The 12,191-nt window shown below is 34.2% G+C and overlaps 1 protein-coding gene across 2 annotated transcripts in view; it reads left to right on the forward strand.

Moving 5' to 3' along the window:
- The window catches only part of LOC134694836 (voltage-dependent L-type calcium channel subunit beta-1-like), a 51,440-nt gene that overhangs the window by 61 nt on the left and 39,188 nt on the right, over window positions 1-12,191 (forward strand). Inside the window, exons 1-2 of one of the 2 annotated variants that reach the window (XM_063555907.1) lie at window positions 142-448; window positions 6,512-6,563. The gene's annotated coding sequence lies outside the window, so the exon portion shown is untranslated. Of the gene's footprint in view, window positions 1-141; window positions 449-6,511; window positions 6,564-12,191 lie in introns of those variants that run through there. The other variant, XM_063555908.1, reaches the window with a different exon arrangement.

Genomic DNA, 12,191 nt, shown 5'->3' on the forward strand with positions numbered 1-12,191 from the left:
TGATAATCTTATGTAACAACCATAATAAATGATATGTTATTATATGAAATATTTACAAACACATGTGTTAAGCAATTAACAAAATTAAGAAAGCAAATATTGAAAGTAGTTTTCCAAAATTTATATTCGGAAACGATATAGTTCATCCGGGCGGTTTTCTAAATAGAGGACCTGCTTCTTCATTCATCGCAAAAGTACACACAAAATAAAAAAAAGTTGAATTAAGATAGAATGAACAGTCTGTGAAACAGAGACGAACCTCTGCAAACAATTTAACACAAAGACTGATAGGTTCTGATTAAATTTGGTTTGATATCATAAGAGAAAGGCACAAGAGATAGACAAAAATAGCTCTAAGATCATTTTGGAAAATGCATAATGATACAGAACATTTTTAGATTTTGAGGAGGATTTTTTGTGTATTTCGATTATGTGTAACAACAAACAGGTAATGTTTATTGATATTGTCATATCCCTTGCTCATAAAAGCATTATCAGTTCTGCATTTCAGGACTAATCATCTCATTATTAATATCTGACCATGTTATCATCAAAAGCTAAATGGCAAAGACAAATGAAAGAAATGTAATAGATTAATGACCAAATGACTTCAAACCTCATGCCTTTTTACTAACTTATTGTATGAGTGTGTTTCACCAAACTTGTGTATAAAAATATGGAGCATTGGCCTTTATTATCATGATCGGGATATTATTTTCATTTAATTTTGTAATCAGTTCAAATACACAAATCTCAAGTTGTATTTTTGAATGAGTTATATTAGGTGACCTGAGGTCAATCTGCGTAAATGACACCATAGACCTAAGAACAGTAGGATTTTATTGTGATATGTACATTTAATAAAATAAGCAGTGTGACAGGTAGTCAAAATAATTATGATGTCTTCTTTAAATTTCTGCTTTGACGACTTCCTGCGAATAATTACATGAATGATGACATCTAGAAAGGCTATAATATTTTTTTCTTTGGCGCATCGATGTAAAGCGTCAAAGAAAAAATATAACATGTATAGCCTTTCTAAACGTCACAATTATTTTGACTAGATGACAGGAAAGTAAAGGGAAAACTGTAGTGGATTGGGAAACAAGTTATTACAACTTTTATCAATTTCATTCCACTTTGCGGTTGCAAGTGATGCCTAATATATGAACCTTTGTCGTAAAAAAATTCCCGATGCAACCATTTTGGGGGTCATTTTGGTAAAAATTATAGAATACTCGTGTAGATCTGACCAATTTAGAGTATTCTTTATGAATGAGTTGCACCAGTTGACTTTGTGTTATTCAATAACCAACTCTTTGACTGTGTAATTATATAATAACATTACTCAGAAGCATTGTGATGTTGAAAATATACAAGGAAGTACATGAATGCAATTTATCTAAAATGAATAATATGTTAACCCTTACCATGCGGTGACCGTCATATGATGGGCTACCCTAATAACCGTAATTTGGGTCCAATGGCGTTCCATACTTTTAGAAGTCCACTTTGTGATACTTATTTTAAAAGTTATGCATGTTCCGTCAACCTGAGGCTATCTATATTCACGTTTCTCATGTATAAGTAGCATTAATTTAAGCACAAATACGGACTTGGAAAATTGAAATTGGCTAAAACTCGGTTTTCTGGAGGGGTGGGCTTCACATCTGTATCTTCCACAGCAATTTCAGAGGCATAAAACTTGCAAAAATAGTGCAAACCCACGGCCATATACAGGGGTTTATCTGGGTATTTTGGGAAAAAGGACCCTGTCCAGTTTTGGGAATTTTTTAACGCGGTTTTCGATGAGATTGGGAAAAACAACCAATATATATACCAGATGTTAGTTTTAGTGCGTTTAATTCATTAAACATTTTTTTTGTTGGTGAAAATAAAGTAAGGACTACAACTTCTTTGTTTTTGAATATAACAACATGACATTTGAGTATCAAAATAATGAGTTCTAACTTCTTAAGGATTGTTACATTTTTTTGATTTTGACATGAAAATTTGTAAACTGAAATATTTTGAGTTCTGTATAAAATATATCCTGTTTCTATTTTCTTTTTTTATATATCTTTTAGTTTTCAATTTTAGTGTTGCTAAGTCAGCTGTCACATGTTTGGTTATTTTAATTTTTAGCTCACCTGACCTGAAAGGTCAAGTGAGCTTTTCTCATCACTTGGCGTCCGTCGTCCGTCGTCCGTAAACTTTTACAAAAATCTTCTCCTCTGAAACTACTGGGCCAAATTTTACCAAACTTGGCCACAATCATCCTTGGGGTATCTAGTTAAAAAAATGTGTCCGGTGACCTGGCCATCCAACCAAGATGGCCGCCATGGCTAAAAATAGAACACAGGGGTTAAATGTATATTTTGGCTTATATCTTTGAAACCAAAACATTTAGAGCAAATCTGACATGGGGTAAAATTGTTAATCAGGTCAAGATCTATCTGCCCTAGAATTTTCAGATGAATCGGACAACCCGTTGTTAGGTTGCTGCCCCTGAATTGGTTATTTTAAGGAAATTTTGCAGTTTTTGGTTATTATCTTGAATACTATTATAGATAGAGATAAACTGTAAACAGCAATAATGTTCAGCAAAGTTAAACCTACAAATAAGTCAACATGACCAAAATTGTCAGTCAACCCCTTAAGGAGTTATTGCCCTTTATAGTCAATTTTTAACAAATTTTCGTCAGTTTTTGTAACTTGTACAAAAATCTTCTTCTCTGAAACTACATGGTAACATGGCCAAATTAAACCAAACTTGGCGATAATTATCATTGTGGTATATAGTTTGAAAAATGTGTCTGATGACACCGCCTACCAAACAAAATGGCCGACATGGCTAAAATTAGAACATAGTGGTAAAATGCAGTTTTTGATTTATGGCAGATTTTACAGTATTGTGTTCTGTCTCCTACTTTCATGTTGCTAACGTGACGGAGACAAAAATAAGTAACGTTAGCGACATTTGGACATGTAACATGAGCAACAACATCTTTAAAAGTTCAAATGTATGCACACAGTGATGTTTAATATATGCCTGAAGTATTAAATTGTACAGTCTGGTTTAGAATTTCTAAATATACAGAATGTCATTTGCAGGTGTACTTTATATCAAATGAATACACATGAAACCAATTCGTAATAGTAACATTAGCAACATCTACTATCATGACATTACGTTTTGTTGCGAACGTCTTTTTGATGGACGGAATACATTTAAGGTCCTCTTGTAACGATATTACATACAACTAACCTTCTTTGCTACCCCATCATGTGAAGGAACTGACTCCGAATCTAATTCTGCAAAGGGCGATATCGTAACTCCTATACAGGAGAGTTACAGATCTAAATATATGTTGCTCACGTGACACTGATTTGGACGGAAACCTCAAGTAGTAACGTTCGCAAAAAATAAAACAGCCAATGATATTGATTCCTCAAGTCCTTTGACCCCCTTACGTCATCCAAATTTAATATGATTGCTATTTTCAATTATTTATAAAACCCGGGATAAAAATAACTACAATTGCCTGTCTGAGAACCAACAAGAAAATTGCGATCGTGACATACCACAATGGACGGAAAAGACGTGACGTTAGCAACAATATTATTAAATTACCTTTTTTAGCCTTTACCAATAAAAATCTGCCTTAAAGTTATGATTAAAACACAAAAGAAGACTTTTTATTAAAATATCAGTCCATGTGATAAGGCTCAACTTATAAATAATACTTCAAAATTCCACTCCAAATAAGCTGGATGTCAGTAAAGTAGGTCATGATGTCTATTCCATGTCCAATATTTTGAAATTGAAAACCCTCTAATTCTAACAAAAAACACAAGCACAGAGTAATTTTTATTTTTATTTACTCAGAAAGACACATTTTATTCAATAACATAATGCATTACTCCATTACACAGTCTGTTTCACAGTTTCAGCAATTGCTTTTTTGATGGATACAAAAAAACAATAATTCCTTCTTATTGTAAAATCTGCCTTATGTCTTTAAAACTAAGACATTTAGGGGAAATCTTTCAAGATTTAAATGTCCATCAGAATAAGATCTATCCCCTCGCAAATTTTCAGATGAATCTGACAACTTGTTATTGGGTTGCTGCCCTAAAATTGGTAATTTTAAGGAAATTTTGCAGTTTTTGGTTATTATTCAATACTATTATAGATAGAGATAAACTGTAAACAGCAATTTTGTTCAGCAAAGTAGGATCTACAAATAAGTCAACATGATAAAAATTGTAAGAGTACCCCTTAAGGGGTTATTGCCCTTTATAGTCAATTTTGAACAAATTTTCGTCATTTTTGTAACTTGTACAAAAATCTTCTTTTCTAAAACTATGGGCCATATTAAACTAAACGTGGCCACAATCATCACTATGGTATCTATTTAAAAAAAAGTGTCTAATGACCCCACCTACCAACCAAGATGACCGACATCAGTAAATACAGTAACAGGTGAGCGACACAGGCTCTTGAGAGCCTCTAGTTTTATTTACTGTATTTGATTGACAAACCCGGAATAATATACTTGTCCGTTTCCGGATTTGATCTGGTTTAAGTATTTTCCCACACTTCCTGTTTATTTATGGCATCCATTGTTTTTCAAAAATTGTTCAAATTATATGTTTCAACTTGGATTTACACATTACTTGTTGGCGATTTTTGACATAAAGCTACATTTGTAGCAGTTGAATAAAATAAACATCTCTGTCATTAATAATAAAGATGGAAATGAATTTTTTGATCGTTTGCGAATTTTGCTCCCAAAATTGGGAAAAATGTAGGGTTTTTGTCGTTGGGAATGGATCCGAAAACCGGACCCTGTGGAATGCTAGAAAAATCCATGATATAACTACTGATCATTATTATTATTGAAATAAGCTAAGGAAACAACTACTTCCGGTTTTGGGTCCATTTGAAGTAAAAAATCTGCAAAAAGTGTGAAATTCAGTATTTTTGGTCAAAATGACCTTCTGTAGACTGCTGAACCAAGATCAGATTCACTCCGACCTTACAACTGTTGGGGTCAATTTGTTAACTAGGGTCCACTCTACATGCAGGCTACAGCTGGATACCTTTACCAGCATCCCTGCAGCTGGGTCTTCTGGGTCAAGATAAAGGATGACAAATTGGCAAAATTGACGCTTATTGCACCTGATGACCCACTTTGGGGCAAAATTCTATTATAGAATATGTCTGGTGTATAAACTAAATTTAGTCCTGGTATTTATGATTAGTTTATTTAACTTGCTGTTGGGTGAGCCAAAGCTCTATGTTGAAGACCATACTTTGTCTTATAATGATATACTTTTATAAATTGTGACTTGGATGGAGTCCGAGAGTTGTCTCATTGGCACTCATACCTCATCTTATTATAAAATTGAGAAAGGAAATGGGGAATGTGTCAAAGCGACAACAACCCCACCACAGAGTAGACAACAGCCGAAGGCCACCAATGGGTCTTTAATGGAGCGAGAATTCCTGCACCCGTAGGTGTCCTTCAGCTGGGCCCAAAAAAATATGTACATGTATACTAGTACAGTGATAATGGACGTCATACTAAACTCTGTTTTATACACAAGAAACTAAAAATTAAAAATCATACAAGACTTACAAAGGCCAGATGACTTGGGACAGGCGCAAAATTGCAGCGGGGTTAAACATGTTTATTAGATCTCAACCCTCCCCTATACCTCTAGCCAATGTAGAAAAGTAAACGTAAAAGTATACCTGTTAAGAATTAGGTAACATAATGCATCTTTCAATCATACATTTGACATCAAATAAATTCACTTTCTACTTAAAGTTTTTGACAATAAAGTTGCCTGACTTTACCAAAAAATGTGTTACAATGTATATTGATAAGCAATTAAGCATACATGTATATACATGCTAGCAAAATTTGCGTTATTTTTAGGGAAAGGGAAATAAACAGTGACCTGATAAATCAAGAATAGAGAACTTGATTATTACAAATAAAACCAACTTTTGAAGATTTCAGCAGATAGCTGTGTACAAAGCATGCTAAGGTTTATGAAAACTTACATTTTGTATCTGTTAATTTGTCATGTACATGTATGTTATTATATCATTTAACCCTTACATCAATGCAGGTCATCGATCAATAACTACATATTTTTTTATGCTGTTTTTGTTTCAAAATACAAAAAATGTATAAACATCTCCTTTTATTCATATTTCATGTACAAATGTATGTAAAACACAAATTCAGTATTAGACCGTTGGTTTTCCCGTTTGAATGGTTTTATACTAGTAACTTTGGGGCCCTTGATAGCTTGTTATACGGTGTGAGACAAGGCTCTGTGTTGGAGGCCGTACATTGACCTATAGTGGTTTACTTTTTAAAAATGTTATTTGGATGGAAAGTTGTCTCATTGTCACTCACACCACATCTTCCTATATCTATATTTAGTCTACTGATGAAGAATCTATAACTAATAAAAATATATATAATTTCAGGCAATCAAAAAGATTTGAAGAAATATCAAATGGAAATAAATTTAGAATGCAGGTATGTTTTGTTTACCATGTTTACTAAACAGCTAAGAGTCATGTCATCCAAAATACCTGTATATATACTCTCACAGTGATTTTTTACCAGCAAAGATTCTGTCCATCTGTAACTGTGTTCTGTTGTTTTTCATATGATCTTTCAAATTGAAAAGAAAATATGAATACATTTGTATACTTGATTAATAAAATTGAGAATGGAAATGGGGAATGTGTCAAAGAGACAACAACCCGACCAAATAAAAAAACAACAGCAGAAGGTCACCAACAGGTCTTCAATGTAGCAAGAAATTCCCGCACCCGGAGGCGTCCTTCAGCTGGCCCCTAAACAAATATATACTAGTTAGTGATAATGAACGCCATACTAATTTTCAAATTGTACACAAGAAACTAAAATTAAAATAATACAAGACTAACAAAGGCCAGAGGCTCCTGACTTGGGACAGGCGCAAAAATGCGGCGGGGTTAAACATGTTTGTGAGATCTCAACCCTCCCCTATACCTCTAATCAATGTAGAAAAGTAAGCATGGTAGGCTTTCACATAGAATACATATACTTCATGTACATGTACTTCATTAAATTTCTTAAAATGTAAACTATTGCTATTGAATGATTGACATAATCTTATCCACCCAAGTGCAACAGAATGTCAATATGCTGTGATATTTCTAGTAAGAGCAAAGAGAAAGAATGATTGCAAAAGAGAAGAAAAATCAAACAAAGATCTAGTATTAATCAATTTTAAAATGAACATTTTAATATACCAAAACTTTTATCATTAGACAACTTTCGAGTTTGATTCATTTCCGTCTAAAACTTTGGTTTTAGTGAACATCATTTGTGTATGTAGGGGCATCATCACTTCCGTTCTCATGTTGAGTGAGTGATTAGAAAACTATGATGCTACATTGCACGAAATATTTGGCAAATTGAATTCTCATAATAAAAAATCAGCACTGCTGTCACTAGGGAAAACTACAGAACAAATATTATTTCTAGTTTATCCTTCACAATGACAATGACTGGATATTTACTTGGGCAGAAGCTTCTTATGATCAAAAGATAGTATTCAGAGGAAAATTTTTAACATTTTTTTTGCCATTTTTATTGAGCCTGTGACTAACAGCAAAAGTACATGTAGGTGAGACACTTGGTTAACATTGAATATTTAATGATTTTACTTCAATCATTGATTATGTGATAGTCAATTATTACCGAGGTTGATTTTTAATGCTTGGTCTTATGAGATTCATCCAGCTGGCTCAAATATTTTTTAGAAGCCCTGGTTCATTGGTACATGTATTGTAATGTACAAAGTGTTCAGGTTCCTGGAAGCCTTCATGTACCTGTAGCTATGATGGTCACTTTACATCATTTGTACATGTGTTATAACCTTTACAATGAGTTCAGGTTCCTGGCAGCCTACATGAACATGTAGCTATGATGGTCACTTTACATCATTTGTTTATGTGTTATAACCTTTACAATGGGTTCAGGTTCCTTGGAGCCTAGCTATAAAGGTCACTTTACATCATTTGTACATGTGTTGTAAACAATACAATGGGTTCAGGTTCCTTGGAGCCTAGCTATGATGGTCACTTTACATCATTTGTACATGTGTTGTAAACAAAACAATGGGGTCAGGTTCCTTGGAGCTTAGCTATGATAGTCACTTTACATCATTTGTACATGTGTTGTAAACAATACAATGGGTTCAGGTTCCTTGGAGCCTAGCTATAATGGTCACTTTACATCATTTGTACATGTGTTGTAAACAATACAATGAGTTCAGGTTCCTTGGAGCCTAGCTATGATGGTCACTTTACATCATTTGTACATGTGTTGTAAACAATACAATGTGTTCAGGTTCCTAGGAGCCTAGCTATGATGGTCACTTTACATCATTTGTACATGTGTTGTAAACAATACAATGAGTTCAGGTTCCTTGGAGCCTAGCTATGATGGTCACTTTACATCATTTGTACATGTGTTGTAAACAATACAATGGGTTCAGGTTCCTTGGAGCCTAGCTATTATGGTCACTTTACATCATTTGTACATGTGTTGTAAACAATACAATGGGTTCAGGTTCCTTGGAGCCTAGCTATGATGGTCACTTTACATCATTTGTACATGTGTTGTAAACAATACAATGGGTTCAGGTTCCTTGGAGCCTAGCTATGATGGTCACTTTACATCATTTGTACATGTGTTGTAAACAATACAATGAGTTCAGGTTCCTTAGAGCCTAGCTATGATGGTCACTTTACATCATTTGTACATGTGTTGTAAACAATACAATGGGTTCAGGTTCCTTGGAGCCTAGCTATGATGGTAACTTTACATCATTTGTACGTGTGTTGTAACCTATACAATGGGTTCAGGTTCCTTGTACGACTTGTTTTGCGTTGCTGCAAACCAGCCATACCTGTAATGGGTTCATGACTTCTGAATTTGACAGTGTCCGTGAAAAATAAGCTCCACATGATTTTTAACCCCCATAACAATTACCAAATTATCACTTGATATCATTTGTACATGTGTTGTAACATTTACAATGGGTTCAGGTTCCTTGGAGCCTAGCTATGATGGTCACTTTACATCATTTGTACATGTACATGTGTTGTAAACAATACAATGGGTTCAGGTTCCTTGGAGCCTAGCTATGAGTATGAAGGTCACTTGATATCATTTATACATGTGTTGTAACATTTACAATGAGTTCAGGTTCCTTGGAGCATATATCTAGCTATGAGTATGAAGGTCACTTGATATCAATTGTACATGTGTAAAACTCATTGTAAAGGTTACAACAGTGTTGTAACCTTTACAATGAGTTCAGGTTCCTTGGAGCCTAGCTATGAGTATGAAGGTCACTTGATATCATTTGTATATGTGTTGTAACCTATACAATGAGTTCAGGTTCCTAGGAGCCTAGCTATGATAGTCACTTGATATCATTTGTACATGTGTTGTAACCTATACCATGAGTTCAGGTTCCTCAGAGCCTAGCTATGAAGGTAACTTGATATCATTTGTACATGTGTTGTAACCTATACCATGAGTTCAGGTTCCTGAGAGCCTAGCTATGATAGTCACTTGATATCATTTGTACATGTGTTGTAACCTATACCATGAGTTCAGGTTCCTAGGAGCCTAGCTATGATAGTCACTTGATATCATTTGTACATGTGTTGTAACCTATACCATGAGTTCAGGTTCCTAGGAGCCTAGCTATAAAGGTCACTTGATATCATTTGTACATGTTTTGTAACCTATACCATGAGTTCAGGTTCCTAGGAGCCTAGCTATGAAGGTCACTTGATATCATTTGTACATTTAGATGTGTTGTGACCTATACCATGAGTACCTAGGAGTCTCTAGTAAGTTTATAATATTGTCATGCCTTTGTAACATGCACACATGTTGTACTGCAATAGACTTTATTGTACCTAGGAGCCTCTAGTTTATAGAACTGTCATGAATGCCTTTGTAACATGAAAACGTGTTGTACTGCTATAGACTTTATTGACTCTAGGTACGTTGGAGCCTCTAGTTTATAGAACTGTCATGAATGCCTTTGTAACATGAAAACATGTTGTACTGCTATAGATCTTATTGACTCTAGGTACCTAGGAGCCTCTAGTTTATAGAACTGTCATGCCTTCGTAACATGAAAACATGTTGTACTGCTATAGATCTTATTGACTCTAGGTACATTGGAGCCTCTAGTTTATAGAACTGTCATGCCTTTGTAACATGAAAACATGTTGTACTGCAATAGACTTTATTGTACCTAGGAGCCTCTAGTTTATAGAACTGTCATGAATGCCTTTGTAACATGAAAACATGTTGTACTGCTATAGACTTTATTGACTCTAGGTACCTAGGAGCCTCTAGTTTATAGAACTGTCATGCCTTTGTAACATGAAAACATGTTGTACTGCTATAGACTTTATTGACTCTAGGTACGTTGGAGCCTCTAGTTTATAGAACTGTCATGAATGCCTTTGTAACATGAAAACATGTTGTACTGCTATAGATCTTATTGACTCTAGGTACCTAGGAGCCTCTAGTTTATAGAACTGTCATGCCTTTGTAACATGAAAACATGTTGTACTGCAATAGACTTTATTGACTCTAGGTACATTGGAGCCTCTAGTTTATAGAACTGTCCTGCCTTTGTAACATGAAAACATGTTGTACTGCAATAGACTTTATTGACTCTAGGTACCTAGGAGCCTCTAGTTTATAGAACTGTCATGAATGCCTTTGTAACATGAAAACATGTTGTACTGCTATAGATCTTATTGACTTTAGGTAGATAGGAGCCTCTAGTTTATAGAACTGTCATGCCTTTGTAACATGAAAACATGTTGTACTGCTATAGACTTTATTGACTCTAGGTACATTGGAGCCTCTAGTTTATAGAACTGTCATGAATGCCTTTGTAACATGAAAACATGTTGTACTGCTATAGATCTTATTGACTCTAGGTACCTAGGAGCCTCTAGTTTATAGAACTGTCATGCCTTTGTAACATGAAAACATGTTGTACTGCTATAGATCGTATTGACTCTAGGTACATTGGAGCCTCTAGTTTATAGAACTGTCATGCCTTTGTAACATGAAAACATGTTGTACTGCAATAGACTTTATTGTACCTAGGAGCCTCTAGTTTATAGAACTGTCATGCCTTTGTAACATGAAAACATGTTGTACTGCAATAGACTTTATTGATCTTCATGATAATTAGTCCAATTGTCCTCTGCTTAATGAATTAATCATGTATTAAAACACAAAGTATTCTCCTATGGCCTCACATAGTAGTCAATTAGCTATACTCACAGGAATTCAATTCATACCACAAAATATTCATCATATACACCTTGCAGAGTTTTACATACAAAGAGCCATGTCCCCATAATTAAGCTTGGAGCCTGGAGAAAGTTTTGTAATACTTGGATCTATATTAAACCATTTAGAATGACCCAAGATAGTTCTGATATTGTGTTTGTTAGAAAGACTTTTACAACTTATAAATACTTGTAGTTGAGACTCTTGGCAATTCTTAACAAGCCTTTTTAATTAATACTCGAGTATATACATTCATACTTTATTAACCTAAATTTAGTATAAATACATACTTAAGAAAGTCATGTAATTATACATGTAGCAGTTCAAAAAAGATTTTTCTCGTATTGAAATATTAGACTATTTTTTGAAAATGATTGAAATTGTTTTCTATGGAGTAGACTACTTTTTGGTCATGTTAAACGTTGTTGTCTCTTTGACACCATGGTTGTCCAAAACTTTAGAAAATATAATCAGAGTTATGCCACTATTCTATATTTATTTATAAAACAAAAATTGACTCAGTAGCTGACAGTTTCACTTGTTAAGTCTTTATAATCTAAATATCGGGTCAAAAGATTGTTTTTTTGTGGTCGACAGAACACATGTACACTGTCACTGGTCCATTAGTCTCAGAGTTTCCTGGAAAAATTTTGATGTTTTAATTGCTCTCTCATTGACTGGTAGCCCTCATCCATAGCTTGTAGTTTTGAAGTGGGGTGAATTATAAAAATCATTGCATAATGAAATAAAGTAGTAACAAAATAGGAGGCA

This window comes from Mytilus trossulus, chromosome 13 (assembly GCF_036588685.1).
Source record: "Mytilus trossulus isolate FHL-02 chromosome 13, PNRI_Mtr1.1.1.hap1, whole genome shotgun sequence".
Classification (NCBI taxonomy): Eukaryota; Metazoa; Mollusca; class Bivalvia; order Mytilida; family Mytilidae; genus Mytilus; species Mytilus trossulus.